The sequence below is a fragment of the Gymnoscopelus braueri genome, assembly GCF_963280865.1.
Source record: "Gymnoscopelus braueri genome assembly, chromosome: 3".
Lineage (NCBI taxonomy): Eukaryota > Metazoa > Chordata > Actinopteri > Myctophiformes > Myctophidae > Gymnoscopelus > Gymnoscopelus braueri.
In genome coordinates, this window is record NC_137612.1 from 1,615,428 (window position 1) to 1,633,485 (window position 18,058).

General features: G+C 41.0%; 1 long non-coding RNA gene across 1 annotated transcript; it reads right to left on the minus strand.

Moving 5' to 3' along the window:
* Positions 1-2,610: 2,610 nt before the first annotated feature.
* On the minus strand, positions 2,611-4,801 carry LOC308079741. Its single transcript, XR_013932630.1, has 3 exons — positions 4,698-4,801; positions 4,262-4,294; positions 2,611-2,877 (listed from the first exon to the last, which is right to left on the minus strand). It is a non-coding gene; the product is annotated as an uncharacterized lncRNA (long non-coding RNA).
* Positions 4,802-18,058: the final 13,257 nt, after the last annotated feature.

Consider the following 18,058-nt stretch of genomic DNA (forward strand, 5'->3'; position numbering starts at 1 on the left):
TGTTCCACATTCTCTCAGTGAAGACTCAGACCCAACACAGGCAGATGAAATCCACCAAACATGTTCAAGCGTAAAACCAGAATTACACTTTCTTGATAAAGCAGAGCCACAGTCCAGCTGTCTACACACTACAGCTGATGACTTGAGGTTCCAGTCAGACCAACCATCCACTGGTCTCCATGTTCCCTGGTGTTTCATCTCCAGTTTACCAATGCAGTTACTGATTCCTCCCACCAACCTGATATCAGCAGACTCTGTACAGAGTCAAGAGAGTAACAAGTAAACATTAAAGAATTTTTTTTAATTTCATTAGAAAATTATAATCCAAACTAAAAATATAGTTCGTATTTTACCTAAGCAGGTGAGTTCAACAGTCTTGTTAGGTGTGCTGGTGTTTCTAGTTGAGTGTGAGGTTCTACAGTCCAGGAGAACAGACTCGTTGCCTTCACACTGGAACTCTTTGGTCCACATTGAAGTGTTCACTTCTCCATAGAGCGCCCCCTGGAGGACTGAAGGAGCCCCACAGCCAAGCTGCCTACAGACCACCTCTGCATCCTGCTTGTCAAAGTCACCTTCACACACTGAGACCCACGACTGATTAGACTTCACCTCCACTCTGCCTGAACATGAACTAGTCCCATTCACCAACCTCACTGACTCTGGAGAGAGAAAGAGAAAGAGAGAGAGAGAGAGAGAGAGAGTAGTACATTTCAAGTCATACACTTTGATAGGCTGATGATAAAAAACATGATTTTCAGCGGTATTAACAATCACTCTCATTACTGCTGTTCAAACAAAACAACACAATTCAAAATGAACACTGAGAGAAGTTGCCGTCAGAGACCCATAATAATATTTATATATTTTTTTTATTGTGATATCACGATAATGACAATATTGTTGCATCACTACAAAACAATATATACAGTAAGAATACATGAACACATTCATATTTAGTTCATAACCTCCTGGGGTTGCAGTCGTGGGGTTGCAGCACCCAGAGCTGAGGGTGCAGCACCCAGGGCTGGGGTTGTGGCCGTACCCTGTAAATATTACTGTTGTTGAAGAAGTAGTAGTTTGTTACCTGAACAGATCACCTCCAGTATGTACAAGGAAGTAGCAGACATCTGTGTTCCACACTCCCTCAGTGAAGACTCAGACCCAACACAGGAAGATGTAATCCTCCACGTAGGTTTATGTGTAGAACCAGAACTCCTTTCTGTTGAAACAGCAGAGCCACAGTCCAGCTGTCTACACACTACAGATGATGACTTCAGGTTCCAGGCAGACCAACCATCCACTGGTCTCCACTCTCCCTGGTGTTTCATCTCCAGTAGACCAGAACAGTTATTGGTTCCTTCAACCAACCTTACATCATCAGACTCTGTAGAGCCAAGAAAGTAAACGTAAAAACACCCCAAACTATTATGTTCATTATACAATGATAACCCAAACCTAAAGTGTAGTTTGCTTTTTACCTGAGCAGGTGAGTCCAACAGTCTTGTCAGGTGAGCTGGTGTTTCTAGTTGAATCTGAGGTTCTACAGTCCAGGAGAACAGACTCACTGCCTTCACACTGGAACTGTTTGGTCCACATTGATGCATTCACTTCTCCATAGAGCGCCCCCTGGAGGACTGAAGGAGCCCCACAGCCAAGCTGCCTACAGACCACCTCTGCATCCTGCTGGTCAAAGTCACCTTCATACACTGAGACCCACGACTGATTAGACTTCACCTCCACTCTGCCTGAACACACACTAGTCCCATTCACCAACCTCACTGACTCTGGAGAGAGAGAGATTTTTAAAGATAATTTCACAAATCCACTATTGCCTATATATATGAATCCATTATGGATGCATTTTTAAATCTAAACACATCACACTCAAGTATTTTAATGAACCCTTAAACACACACACACACAGAGAATGACACATAGCAATATACTCAGCCTAGAATGAATTCATACATATGGAAATACATAATTAATCAATAAAAAACACATTCACAATTAAATAAAGAGGGAAAAAAAACAACTAAAAACTAATCATTATCAGATCCTCCCCAATAGCTCATAGGAGACTAAAAGCCTCCATGACAGATTAAATAAGTGCCTTTAAAGATTGCTGTCATTGTTCAAGTCGTTGTTTTTCGTTACCTGAACAGATCACTGTGGGTCTGCCTGTAATCAAACCTTTCCGTTTGATACCAAAAGTCTCCATCATGACACAGTCGCTCAGTGAAGACTCAGAACCAGCACAGTAAGGTGTAATCCTCCATACAGGTTGATGTGTAAAACCAGAACTCCTTTCTGTTGAAACAGCAGAGCCACAGTCCAGCTGTCTACACACTACAGATGATGACTTCAGGTTCCAGTGAAACCCACCATCCACTGGCCTCCACTCTCCCTGGTGTTTCATCTCCAGTTTACCAGAACAGTTACTGATTCCTCCCACCAACCTGACATTATCAATCACTGTAAAGTGGCAATAGCGTAAACATTAATGCAATACAAACCATTACTTGTATTATAGAATGTTAAACCAAAGCAAGAAAATAGCTCGTCTTTTACCTGAGCAGGTGAGTTCAACAGTCTTGTTAGGTGAGCTGGTGTTACTAGTTGAGTTTGAAGTTCCACAGTCCAGGAGAACAGACTCACTGCCTTCACACTGGAACTCTTTGGTCCACATTGGAGTGTCAACTTCTCCATGGAGCGCCCCCTGGAGGACTGAAGGAGCCCCACAGCCAAGCTCCCTACAGACCACCTCTGCATCCTGCTGGTCAAAGTCACCTTCACACACTGAGACCCACGACTGATTAGACTTCACCTCCACTCTGCCTGAACACACACTAGTCCCATTCACCAACCTCACTGACTCTGGAGAGAGAGAGAGAAAGAGAGAGAGAGAGAGAGAGAGAGAGAGAGAGAGAGAGAGAGAGAGAGAGAGAGAGAGAGAGAGAGAGAGAGAGAGAATACTTATTACTTAAAAGATTAAATTACAGAGCACCGAAGTCTGACGTAATTTACACATCCTACCTGGTTCGTAGTTTTCCACCCCTGTTCTGAGCTCCCACAAACGTGTTTAATATCGCGTTAAATAAGAACTGTGTTCCAAAAATAAACTAATGAGATCAATACAGCACATAACGCTTTCCTATTGTGCTGAAGTGAAAGCACTGAGCGGCCTTAATAAGTAGGATAGTCAATGGAGAGCAGGTCATTATTGAGAAATAAACCCGGCAGGGTGATTAGACCCCGATTGCTAGCCTGGGATCCAACCTGATTCACTACGTTCGGCTGATTTATTTTTCTCACTTCACTTATCAGTCTGGCCAGCCTCCATTTGAGTTGTATTTTAATGACGTAGGCAAGTCAGGAAGTGACATGAGTTTTACATTGGACAACACTGGTCCCGCCAAAGACCAATCAGAAGCCGTGGGTTGTTTTCACCCGTGCTGTGCACAGAGATAAGAGACTTTCCAGACTGTATAACGAATGAGAAACAAAATCCGCCGAACGTAGCGAAGCAGTCTGGATCCCAGGCTACCAGATTGCTGCTGTGCTGCAACAAAAAACATCTGATCAGATATATGTGAGCAGCAGTAGCACTAGTTCACAAGAACTGTAAAAGAGGTGCCTCGTTTGTTTTAACAATCACTCATCAAACAGGCAAGACAGCGGACATTTTTTCTTGGATTTCATAGGAGTAATGACGGATTAAGTGCATGAATATAAAGATAAAGAAGATAAAGAAACTTTATTGTCCATTAAATTGACATGAAATGGAAATTTGTCTTTGGCACACCAGCAGTCAGTTACAACAATAAAACATTACAAAAATACACAGGTGCATTAAAATACAATATAAAAATGCACTCACATTAACACAACAACAGTGGTCATGAGCAGTGGCGATTAGACTATCTAAACATTTTCTTATTTAAAATGTCCACAGCAGTTGGCACAAACGACGTCTTGTAACCCTTCTTTCTTGCTAGTTTTGCCCTAAGGAATATATGAAAATAATGCCTCTCTCTCTCTCTCTCTCTCTCTCTCTCTCTCTCACACACACACAAACGCACGCACGCACGCACGCACGCACGCACGCACGCACGCACACACGCAGGCAGGCAGGCAGGCAGGCAGGCAGGCAGGCAGGCAGGCAGGCAGACAGACAGACTTTGTAGAGTAAGCAGTAAAACATATAACAGGACCTTCAGACTAATCTATAATCAGTTGTTCTTCTTTCATCTTTGTTTACCTGTTGAGTTGTGTGTTGGTGTAACCTGGAGAGCTGAGGAGAAAAATCATCAGATAAATGAGTTTCACTTTAACAGAGAACATGGATCCTCTACCAATACAGCAGCTTTGTTGATGTGTTGAAATACAGGACAAGATGTCCCTTGTTTCTCCCATTTGATTATATTTATTGATGAAAATAAGTTGTATTCAGGAATATAAATTAACAGTTTGTTTGATGATTGCAAATAACTTTCATTTTGTCACCTTCTGTGATTCTAATTACTGCATTATGCCAAGAGATAATCCATTGGACTGAATTGAATTTGGATATAAAGATGTCTTCACTCTCCAAATGTTATTACAAATGTATGCAGCACTTTTAGATTCATATCACATATAATACTTCATATTTTAATAAGTAATAATCCAAGCAAAAGTTATAGTTTATCTTTTACCTGAGCAGGTGAGTCCAACAGTCTTGTCAGGTGAGCTGGTGTTTCTAGTTGAGTCTGAGGTTCTACAGTCCAGGAGAACAGACTCACTGCCTTCACACTGGAACTCTTTGGTCCACATTGAACCCTCCACTTCTCCATGGAGCGCCCCCTGGAGGACTGAAGGAGCCCCACAGCCAAGCTGCCTACAGACCACCTCTGCATCCTGCTGGTCAAAGTCACCTTCACACACTGAGACCCACGACTGATTAGACTTCACCTCCACTCTGCCTGAACACACACTAGTCCCATTCACCAACCTCACTGACTCTGGAGGGAGAGAGGGAGAGGGGGGGGGGATTTTTGCATAATATGGAGAGAGAGTGGGCGTTATAATTTAAAATATTTATGTATTAAACCACAACAATGGAAACATGAATCTTTAAAGAATGCATCTGAAACTTTACATACTATAAGTCTAAACATAGATCTGCTCTACTATCAAGTCATGTGACTCAATCTGCATTTATCTAGTAAAATAAGAAGACAACTTAAATAACAAATGGAGTTCTTTACACGTGTCAAATCATTATTTTAAATGCACTGAATAAACTGTGAACTCCAGATGAACAGAAATGGCACATTTTAAATGCATTTTGATATTGACACAACTTTTAAAATATCATATGAGAGGGACAGATATGCACAGTAGAGACAAGCTATAGAGTGTGAGAGAGAGAGAGAGAGCAATGATATAAGAGAGTGTAAAGATTGGTGTCTTTGTTGAAGTAATTGTTTTACCTGAACAGTTCACCTTCAGTGTGACAGTAGAATCATAAGACTTTACTGGTCCACACTCCATCAGTGAAGACTCAGAGCCAACACAGGAAGATGGAATCACCCATCCAGCTTGACGTGTAGAAATAGAAGTAAATTCTGTTGAGACAGCAAAGCCACAGTCCAGCTGTCTACACACTACAGATGATGATATCCTGTTCCAGTCAAACCAAGCCAACAATGGTCTCCACTCTCCCTGGTGTTTCATCTCCAGCATGCCACTACAGTGACTGGTTCCTCCCACCAACCTGACATCATCAGACTCTGTACAGAGAATAAGCAGTAAAAAGTATTACTTTAATTAAAACACCTTCAAGACTGTAATCTACTTTCAATTGTTCTTCTTTCATCTTTGTTTACCTGTTGAGTTGTGTGTTGGTTTAACCTGGAGAACTGAGGGAAAAAAAAAAAAAAATCAAATACATGAGTTTCACTTTAACAGAGTACATGGATCCTCTCTACCAATACAGCAGCTTGTTGATGCGTTGGAATACAGGACAAGATGTCCTTTGATTCTCCTGTTTGATGATATTTATTTGATATCCACACGCTGGGAATGAGTGAATGATGAAATGTATGACTTATATAAAAACAGATGAAAATAAAATGTATACAGGAATGAAAATTAACAGTTTGTTTATAAAAAATAACGTTAATTGAATTGAGTGATATCGATATCTTCACTGTCATAATGTTAACTATATGCAGCATTTTTAGATTCTTATCACATATAATACTTCATATTCTGGAAAGTAATTATTCAAACCAAAATATAGTGTATTTTACCTGAGCAGGTGAGTTCAACAGTCTTGTTAGGTGAGCTGGTGTTTCTAGTTGAGTTTGAGGTTCTACAGTCCAGGAGAACCGACTCGTTGCCTTCACACTGGAACTCTTTGGACCACATTGAAGCATTCACTTCTCCATAGAGCGCCCCCTGGAGGACTGAAGGAGTCCCGCAGCCAAGCTCCCTACAGACCACCTCTGCATCCTGCTGGTCAAAGTCACCTTCACACACTGAGACCCACGACTGATTAGACTTCACCTCCACTCTGCCTGAACACACACTAGTCCCATTCACCAACCTCACTGACTCTGGGGAGAGAGAGAGAGAGAGAGAGAGAGAGAGAGAGAGCGAGAGATACTTTAGAAGAAATAAAAAACAAAATGGTCCCATTTTGCACAGTGTTAAGAAACAGTAATAATTATAATTTAAGATATGAATTAATTAAACCAAAACAGAAGTTGCATGTACACTGTATGAATGCATATGGAACTCTAAACACATCAGATACAAGTTGTTTAACTGTACCTTTGTACACAAAGAGAAAAAGACAAATATTAACTATACCTAAAATGAATAGATTACACATCAATATAAATTACTAACAGTAAACCCATAAACAAACTGAATTAATATTTCATTACTCAATGAGAAAAGACAATAACTAAAATAACACAATGTCAATCATCATCATCATCATCATCATCATCTTCAGTCATCTTCTAGAGATCATAGAAGTCTGAGCTCCATACTCCACTGTAACACCTGGTCCTGTATCCATACTCCACTGTAAGACCTGGTCCTGTATCCATACTCCACTGTAAGACCTGGTTCTGTATCCATACTCCACTGTAACACCTGGTCCTGTATCCATACTCCACTGTAAGACCTGGTTCTGTATCCATACTCCACTGTAAGACCTGGTTCTGTATCCATACTCCACTGTAAGACCTGGTTCTGTATCCATACTCCACTGTAAGACCTGGTCCTGTATCCATACTCCACTGTAACACCTGGTCCTGTATCCATACTCCACTGTAAGACCTGGTTCTGTATCCATACTCCACTGTAAGACCTGGTTCTGTATCCATACTCCACTGTAAGACCTGGTTCTGTATCCATACTCCACTGTAAGACCTGGTCCTGTATCCATACTACTGACCATATCTGCTCTACTCTCTACTCTTCTGACTCAACATGCATTTATCTGGTAAAAATCACCACAAGCACCTTAAATAACAAATGGATGTATTTACATGTAACTAATCACTATTAAATAGTGATTAGTTACATGTAAATAAATCCACTAACCACTAACTGTACTGGTTTACTACATTTTAGTAAACCAGTACAGTTAGTGGTTCCGCCCACCAACCTGACATGATCAGAATGTACAGTAAGAGTAAGCAGTTAAACAAAGTCTTATTACACTTTTAGATAGACTTTTAGAGAGAGAGAGAGAGAGAGAGAGAGAGAGAGAGAGAGAGAGAGAGAGAGAGAGATGAATACATCATTTAGAAGAAATACAAATCTAAAGGTTCCCATCGTATGCAGTGTTAATGAAATATTAAAGGGTCTACACCATGAAAATCACTTTTTTCTTGTTTTTTTGTATTTTTTGGGGTCCCCAGTGTCTCTTGTTTTTTTTTTAATTCAGTCATTCCTTCTCATTTCATGGATTTCCAGAATGGGCGTGTCTGAACAGGCGATCTCAGAATGGCAATGTTTATGAGGTCACAAACATTTTTGATGGCAAACCCCAATGTTAAATGAAAAGTGCCCGAATCGCTCCGAAACTTTTTCTACCCCCCCTAAGTGGGGGTCTACGACCAAATACTTCGGGCTCGGATTTTGGCTCCGCCCCCCGGAAGTGGGTGAAACAGGCACCTCAAACACTTGGTGGAATTGTTCAAAAATGTTCAAAGTGTTTTTTTTTTCGATTTTGTATTTTTCTTATTTTTTATTTTTTTGTTAATATTTTTTTTTATTAACTGAATTTATTAACTGAACAGAATTGCTCAGTAGCCCCCCCCTGCCCAAGAGGATGTTTTGGTATTGCAGCTGAAAGTGCTGTATAAGCCAGAGACAATTGACTTGGGATGAGTATATCTGAGTGATGATTTAGGCTCAAACATTTTGAAAAAGGTTTGAGGGACATACACCATATGATATTAAATATCAAATATTTTTTTTAAATTCATGGTGTAGCTCCTTTAATTCATTAAAACAAAACAGAAGTTACATGAATCCTATATGAATGCATGTGGAAGTTGTTAAACTGTACACACAGAGGAGGACAAATATTAAATGAAATAATACGATGATATAAATTATATGTTAATATGATAATAATACCTAAAATGTATAGAAACGTAACAATATACATTTTTAACATAAGCCGATAAACAAACTGAATCAATATTTCAATACTAAAAGAGAAAGAAAATAACTAACATGAAACAATCTCCTCCTCTAGAGCTCATATACGTCTAACTAACATGAAACACTGTCCTCCTCTAGAGCTCATATACGTCTAACTAACATGAAACACTGTCCTCCTCTAGAGCTCATATACGTCTAACTAACATGAAACAATGTCCTCCTCTAGAGCTCATATACGTCTAACTAACATGAAACAATGTCCTCCTCTAGAGCTCATATACGTCTAAGCTCCATACTCTAAGTCTAAGACCCGGCCACAAGACACCATAAATAACTAATGGTGTTCTTTACACATGTTTCATCACTATTTAGAAAACCAGTATAGTTACTGGTTCATCATCATCAGACTCTGTACAGAGTAAGCATTAAAACAGCATTACTTTCATTACAACATTACATCATTGTATTACAACACTGTAATCTATGATCAGTTCTTCTTTCATATCTGTTTACCTGTTGAGTTGTGTGTTGGTTTAACCTGGAGAGCTGAGGAGAAAAATCATCAAATAAATGAGTTTCACTGTAACAGAGAACATGGATCCTCTCTACCAATACAGCAGCTTGTTGATGTGTTCAAATACAGGACCAGATGTCCTTTGTTTCTCCTGACGATGAAATGTATGATTTATATCAAAACAGATTAAAATATGTATACAGTATTGACAACAGTTTTAGGAAATATAGTTTGTTCGTTTGCGCAAATACAATTAATTGTGTCACTTTCTGTTGAAAAATCTAATTGCTGCATAATGCCAAGGGATAATCTGTTGAACTGAAATGACCTCTTCACTTATCTAAGGTTATTACGCATAATTATTTATTTAGATTCACATTTGACAGTTCATGTTTTGGACACTAAAAAGCAAGCCATGCACCTGCTACTCTTCTATAATTTTTTTTTTTTATCCCACAATTTTGTAACCCTTATTTTTCACCCGGTGCCAATTTTCTAAGTGATGCTGGGCGCTACACTCCCCTCACCAGCCAAGGGAGGCCAGGGCCGAGCTCATGCCTCCTTCAATGCATGAGAGCCAACTGACCTTCTTGTCACCTGACAGGGGGGAGTTTCCCCGGTTGGACGTAGTGCGTGGAAGGAACACGTTATTCCAACCAGTTCCCTTCCCCTCCATCAGGCGCCCCAGCTGTCTTGGGGGAGGCGGTATAGCGACCAGGATTACTACATGTTTTTGTACCGACTGTGCCACCGTGCCCGACCCTGCTACTCTGTGTGGTGTAACTTCATCTTATGTCATGTGACATCATCAAGGTGTTGCAGTTCGTCATTAATATCAAGCAGACTGTGTAGGTTGTTGACTGAAGCTACGAGTGAGTGTGTGTGTGTGTGTGTGTGTGTGTGTGTGTGTGTGTGTGTGTGTGTGTGTGTGTGTGTGTGTGTGTGTGTGTGTGTGTGTGTGTGTGTGTGTGTGCGTGTGTGTGCGTGTGTGTGTGTGTGTGTGCGTGCGTGCTTGCGTAAGCGCTCGTGCGTACGTGCGTGCATGCGCTCAACTCACAGCAGTTCTCACAGTCGTCTATCGCGTCACATTTCCACGAGAACGGAATGCACTTTTCATTCTTACAAACAAACTGAAGGGGGAGACAGAGGATTATGTTTAGAATCAGTAATGTATCAAAAGCAGACATGAGACATAAAGTCATACAGCGTAACACAAGTGAAGGTGAGGTGAATCACCTGGCTGGCAGTGCAGATGGACATGCACTGCTTGCCATCAGCTGCCAAGTAGAAGTGGGTGGGACAGGAACACTTGTAGCCTCCTCCAGGTGAGAGCAGACACAGGTTACTGCAGCCTCCATTGTTGGTCTGACACGGGTGACCGGCCACTGCAGGGTGGAGAAAACATGCACACATGGAAAAAACATGAGAACACACACCTATATGTTAGAATAAAGCAATAAGCCACACCAGGCTGTGGTTTAATGTGAGTTTAGAGCATCTATGAGGTGTTGTTAGGAACGATGCAGAGCAGAGTGACTACAACCCTCTAACTGTTCTACAATCACTGTAAACCACCACCTCACATGGATAATTGCTTTTAAAAAACAAGAGATATGGCAACATGAAACTCATAGATATTTAAAAACGTTGTAATAACAATTCCACTACTATAGGGTGACCATATTCTGAATCCCCCCCAAAAGGTCTGTAACTCTGAGTGTACAAATGGTTTTATTTGTACACTCTCAGAGTTATGCCCCTTAACTTCTGTATGAATATCCAGCTTTGTAACTAATTAAAATAATAAAATAATATCTCTCTGAAGTCTTAGGCTTATCTTAGAAGAAAAGAGGTAGCCCATTCTTCAAACCATCACATCTTCTGCTTTGCCATGTTGTACAACATATTTGGTCAATTTAATCTGCAGAAGAGCTCACCTCACACAGCTGTCTTGTGCTTTGCAGTGTTGATATGGGCTTGCAGGTCTAAAGAACTTTTATTTGCGACGGACACATAAGTGCCAGCTTTGCAGACAATACAATCTGCTTCTCATTGGTCACGACTAAGACGAAATCAGTACTTTTTCTGCATTTCAACGGTGAAATGGCATTACTGTTTAGGCATTTTTATTCATTCACGGAGAGCTCAGGCTCAGTGCAGCCGCAGCCAGCCTTTACTTTGTTGTGTTAACCGTGCAGGCGGAATTTTGCGGGAAGAATAAATATTATTAAGTATGGCGGATTACAATAAGTGTTTTGCCATTGGCATGGCAAGCACCCTTTCTTTTTTCTTTCAATTTTCATCCCTCGATTTTGTAATCCTTTTTTTTAACCCGGTGCCAATTTTCGAAGTGATCCTGGGCACTACACTCCCCCCACCAGCCTAGGGAGGCCAGGGCCGAGCTCATGCCTCCTTCAATGCATGAGAGCCAACTGACCTTCTTGTCACCTGACAGGGGGGAGTTTCCCCGGTTGGACGTAGCGTGTGGAAGGAACACGTTATTCCAACCAGTTCCCTTCCCCTCCATCAGGTGGCCCGGCTGACCAGGGGGAGGCAGTATAGTGACCAGGATTACTACATGTTTTTGTGAGGGTATTAACTACCCTAGGAGACACGGGGAGAACAGGCAAACTCCACATAGAGTAGGCCCTTTTAAAATATTATGTTGGGTTAGGGTTAGGGTTTCATCTTTCAATATATCTCATTTTCAATTATACAAATGTTAAGATTCACTCATTACATTTCCTATAATGAAGACAATGGATAATGATGTTATCTAGCTATAATAGACTAACATTAGAACACACTTCAATATACATTTTTTAAATACTTTTTTTTTTTTTACTTTAAAAAATGTTATTATTAAAAATATTGACACTTGGTGTGTTAAGGGTCAACATTGACCCTTATACCATAGAAGGTAAAAAGTCATAAACTCAAACTTTATTTTACTCCTGATAGCAAATGCAAATTGAGGACAAGTCTCTCTCACCCTCAAACATGTAAACATTGAATATTGACAATTTGGGGGGAATTGAGCCACACTTCTCTGCCGGGTAAAGTATTACCCTTAACACACCAGGTGTCACTTTTTTTTTTAGACCATCAGAATTAACTAAAATAATGGTAATTAATTTGGTTGCGTTTAAATAGCTGTTTCTGAGGATATCATAAAGTCTTGTTCCAATGTAAAGGGTACTTTTTACCTATTTACACTTGAAAAGAAGAAGAATGTAGTTATATTTTTATAGCGTGTTTCAAAACAGATAAAAGTCATAAACCAATGAAGAGTAATAATGAGAGTGTTGTATACAGTAGGTGGTACAGACCCTCAGGTTGTCTATAGGGGTGGTAGATGTGGATGCCATATGGTCTGTCTGTGGTGCTGATGAGCTTGATCTTGTTGGTTCCCTGAGTCTTGTGGGCTCTGTAGATGGATTTGGTCTCCTGGTCTGTCCAGTAGATGTGCTCCTCAAACAGAGTTATAGCTACGATGGAGGGGATGTCCTGACTCACAACTACAGACACACAAAACAAAAAGAGTCAGAATATTATAAAATGTACCATCAACATTCACTCCAATGTAGAATAATCCTGACTCCACAATCAACAAGAAAACACGTGTTAATCAGTACATGGATTGCAAAGGGCATCACACATCTTCAACATCTATTTTTTTACTCTTGAATTAGTAGAGACTGTTTTATAACCGGAGAAAATAAGGGTAATATTTGGTTCATGTGAATTGTTGAATATCCACTGGTTGTGTTGTAGTGTCAACTGTGAAGAAGGTGAATTACAACTGTTTATTTAGCATAGGAGTGAAGACAAAAAAAGTGAATTATATTTCTTATGGGCATATTATTGCATGTTACTGCATGTGCATGTACTGTATGTAACGGTCTGTAGTTTTGTTCATATAGATTTACATGGATACGTCAATGCATGAACAAACCCTTATTGTACTTATTGTACTCTTTGTATTCTTGTGATAAGGACCCCCTCGAAAATGAGATGATACATTATGTGTTAAAATGCATCAATTAAGTATATTATAAACGCAAATAATTTCACTTCTTTCTTTGTTATTCGTCAACTACTCGAGAAAATTAGCAAAAGCTATTCTTATAAACAGCCATGAAATCCAGCTTAGTAATTTAACTAACTAGTAGCCTTAGACACACGTGCGTGCGTGCGTGCGTGTGTGTTACTTGTGTGTCTGTTGGTTCCGTCCAGGTTGGCAAACTCAATGTAATCCTCGTTGGCATCAGTCCAGTAGATGCGATCATTGATGTAGTCTAATGTCAGACCCCAGGGCTGTGTGATCTTCTCCTTCACGATGACTCTCCTGTTGGTGCCGTCCATCCCCATCCTCTCTATGTGAGGGTTGACACCTATGTCTGTCCAGTACAAGTATCTGTCAGAGAGACACTGTGTCAGGGTCACTATTCACAACAAATCACACATACAGTGAGTGTACAGTACTAGTAGACAGGCAATATGATAAGACTTCATCCATGGTTCAAAAATAAATGTCATGCTTATCTAAGATTTGTTTTAATCATCTTAGGTGTCATTATGTTTGGACTTTGTGCTTCATAGGAGCTCCAGAGAGTGTAGACAGCTAGAAAGGGATGCCAGGAGCCATGCCCCAAACTTAATATTGTGCCCTCATGTGGTAATGATCACACCACAGTGCTCTTACCCGTAGCGTACATCTACAGCCATGCCAAGTGGCTCCTCCAGGCCGGTGTTGACCAGGACTGTTCGGTACGACCCGTTTAGTTTGGACACCTCTATGGTGTCCCTGTCAATGTCACACCAGTACAGGTTTCCTCCTATCCAATCAACAGCCAGACCACCTGGTTTACTGATCAACGTGTTGTGAAGGACCTGTCAACGAACAATACAAGATTTATTTCTTTCATCTTAAAGCATTTATTTTGCCATTTGTGTACTTTATTTGTTAGATAGGATAGTGTAGAGTGACACTGAATCAGAGACAAACATAGAACACATGACCAGGAGTCAGATTCAAACTCTGGTCCTCGTTGCTCACAGGGAGAACATGGCGGAGCCACCAGGCATTCTGTTTTCTTGTTTTTCATTTAACACATTAACAGTGATATCACAAAACATTTTGAAACGTTTGAATGAAAATATAAACATTTTAAATATGATTTCCCTTCCCCATCATCTGTCCTCATTGTTGTCATTGTAACACTGACCTGGATGTCACTGCCATTGATGTTCATGCGACTGATCTTGCTGTTTGGGGGAGTCCAGTCTGTCCAGTAGATCATCTGCTGCTGATAGTTAAAGTCCAGAGCCACTGCCCTGGGTGAGTCCTGTCACACCACAGTAGTTGTGTTAGTCTCTGACAGGAATACATTCCAACATGTCAAAAGCAGTCTGTACAGATTATTGTATAGGATGTGTTGTTATGTTCAGTGGTTTTCACCTGTTTGAGCACTGTGTCATTGGAGCCGTTCAAGTTCATCTTCCTCAGATAGTTGCCATTGGCAAAGATGAGGAATGGCTCCACCTCTGGAGAAAGTGAGACATGACATGTGAGTTGGTTTGCCTTTAAAAATCCACACAGCTCTCAAAGCAGGATTATGGTTGTTTCTTACCAGACGTGGACTTGCAGATGGTGGGGTCTTCAGGACTGAGCTGGAAGCCCTCCACACAGAGACAGTGGAAGCTGCCGTGTGTGTTGATGCAGCGCTGGGTGCAGGGATAGGTGCTACACTGATCTATGTCCCCACACGTCTTCTCATCATCCTGCAGATGGAAGCCAGGCTGGCATTTACACTGTAAGGAGACAGGAACAGATCATGTAAGGAGACAGGAACAGATCATGTACACTGTAAGGAGACAGGAAACAGATCATGTACACTGTAAGGAGACAGGAACAGATCATGTAAGGAGACAGGAACAGAGATGATGACCAGATGTTTCATTAGTGTCTTTGTGGAATCCGTGTACAATGACAGTGTTGTTTCCATACCTTGAAGCCTATGTAGAGGTCTTCACAGATCTGGGAGCAGCCGCTCAGCTCCTTGTTCAAACACTCGTTAAAGCAGTTGAGCTCATCAGAGCCGTCACCACAGTCGTCCTTACTGTCACACAGCAATGTGTCACCAACACAGTTCCCGTTGTGACAAGTATAGACTGGAACATCACATGTCTGCTCTGTTCCAGCTGGAAATGACACAAAGGAGGAGAAGAACAGATGAATAGAATGGTAGTTGTTGGATTAACCCAACAAATACCATTCTATTCCATCTGTATGTTTATATCATTTATATTTATATTATCAATTCATTCTGTATTGATTGATTCATTGAATACTTTATTAACAGTTCGCTAAAGTATAGTAATATAGTTATACAATAATGCTAAAAGGATAACACAAGAGGCCCTGCGGGTTTTGTTTCCATTGTGGTCCTGTGTATTCAATTCATCAAGACATTTATAGACATACAATAATATACAAGATATAATCAATACTAGGAGCAGTAAAAGTATATTTACATAAACACAGTGGGGGGTCATTTCTTTTGGCAGCTAGAAGACTAGTCTAGGTCCAGTTGAAATTTGCAGTTTTGAAGTAAGGTAGGGAGTCACACTTTGTGATGTCTGTTGGTATAGTAGGACATTCCACATATTGGTGGCATATTAGTAGAATGAATTCATCCCCATGTTTGTGCTGAATCTGGGAGGGATGAGATCAGTAGAGCTCCCTCTGGTGTTGTGACCATGGGAGTTTATCACTCTATTGAAGTAGTTTGACATGTAGGTCTACATGGTCTCTAGTCACCCTAGCATCAGGGGTTAGGTGGGTCCTAGGTGTGAGGTCTAGTATCACCCTAGCATCATGAGCAGGGGTTAGGTGGGTCCTAGGCGTGAGGTCTAGTATCACCCTAGCATCATGAACAGGGGTTAGGCGAGTCCTAGGTGTGAGGTCTAGTATCACCCTAGCATCATGAGTAGGGGTTAGGCGAGTCCTAGGTGTGAGGTCTAGTATCACCCTAGCATCATGAGTAGGGGTTAGGTGGGTCCTAGGCGTGAGGTCTAGTATCACCCTAGCATCATGAGCGGGGGTTAGGTGAGTCCTAGGTGTGAGGTCTAGTATCACCCTAGCATCATGAGCAGGGGTTAGGTGAGTCCTAGGTGTGAGGTCTAGTATCACCCTAGCATCATGAACAGGGGTTAGGTGAGTCCTAGGTGTGAGGTCTAGTATCACCCTAGCATCATGAGCGGGGGTCGAGTCCTAGGTGTGAGGTCTAGTATCACCCTAGCATCATGAACAGGGGTTAGGTGAGTCCTCGGTGTGAGGTCTAGCAGTAGTCTGATCAGTTTGTTTTGAGAGGTCTGTAGTTTTGATTTTAGTGCCTTTGAGGTGTTAAGAGTATCTGAGGTGCATGTTTAGTCAATATGACATTGGATGAGTGCTCCAAGTGTCCTCACTTTTGTTGCTATTTTATCACCGTTATATACAGTAAAATACAACACAGGTAGGTAATCTCTTCATTCCTTGTGATAACATTGTCACCCACTCTGATCATATAGTCTGTGGCCTTACTGAGGTTCATTTGGACCCAAAAAGAATGGATTCAGTTTTACCAGGTGTAATGATAGTTTGTTATCAGTGAGCCATGTGCAGATTTCACAGAGCTCTGAGCTAAGGGCTTTTTCAACCTGCAATTTGTTCTTGTCAGCGACCAGGAAAACAGAGTCATCCTTGAACAAGAACAAATTACAATCACATGATGATGCTATTATACAGAATAAGACAATGAAGCTAGGAAAGAAAAGGTGACAGTTATACATGACGTGTAAAGTTCTCTAACAATATTGCAGTGTTTATGTGTTTATCTTTATGCAGCCCACCCTACCCCATTGATTTTATTTCATTGTATTTTATAAATAGTTACACCATTATAAACTACACGTTATTACACTGACTGACTGTGTGTGTGTGTGTGTGTGTGTGTGTGTGTGTGTGTGTGTGTGTGTGTGTTTGTGTGTGTGTGTGTGTGTGTGTGTGTGTGTGTGTGTGTGTGTGTGTGTGTGTGTGTGTGCGTACAACAGAAGTAGGTGGGACAGGCACACTTGTATCCTCCTCCAGGTGAGAGCAGACACAGGTGACTGCAGCCTCCATTGTTGGTCTGACATGGATGACCTGATACTGTAGGGTGGAGAAAACATGTTTATGGTTATGACACATGACACACTAGAGAACCCACACCTACAGTATGTGAGAATATTACTATTGCTACTGCTGCGACTACTAGTATGTAATAGGTCTTGAGCTGTGCTTTAAAGCTACCGACAGAGGCTGCCTGTCTTAAGTGTAATGGGAGTTTATTCCACACTGTCGGTCCGTAAAAGCAGAATGCTGCTTCACCGTATTTTTTATATGTCATTGTAGGCACCTCGAGCAGGTCAGCACTTGAAGACCTGAGGGCCCGGTTTGGAACATATCTCTCTAGGCAGTCAGAGAGGTAGGAAGGTGCCAGACCATTTAGAGCTTTATAAACTATTAAAATAATTTTAAAATCAATCCTAAAAACAACCGGGAGCCAGTGTAGTGAAGCTAGAACTGGAGTGATATGTTCTCTCATCCTAGTTTTAGTTAAAATTCTGGCTGCCGCATTTTGAACAAGTTGTAATCTGTCAGTTGTTTTCTTTGGCAGGCCAGAGTAGAGTGCGTTGCAGTAATCAAGCCGAGAGAAAACAAAAGCGTGGATCAACGTTTTTGCATCGTCTAACGACAGATAGTCTCTAATTCGCGCAATATTTCTAAGATGAAAGAAAGCGCAATATTTCTAAGATGAAAGAAAGCAATCTTGGTGACATGATTAA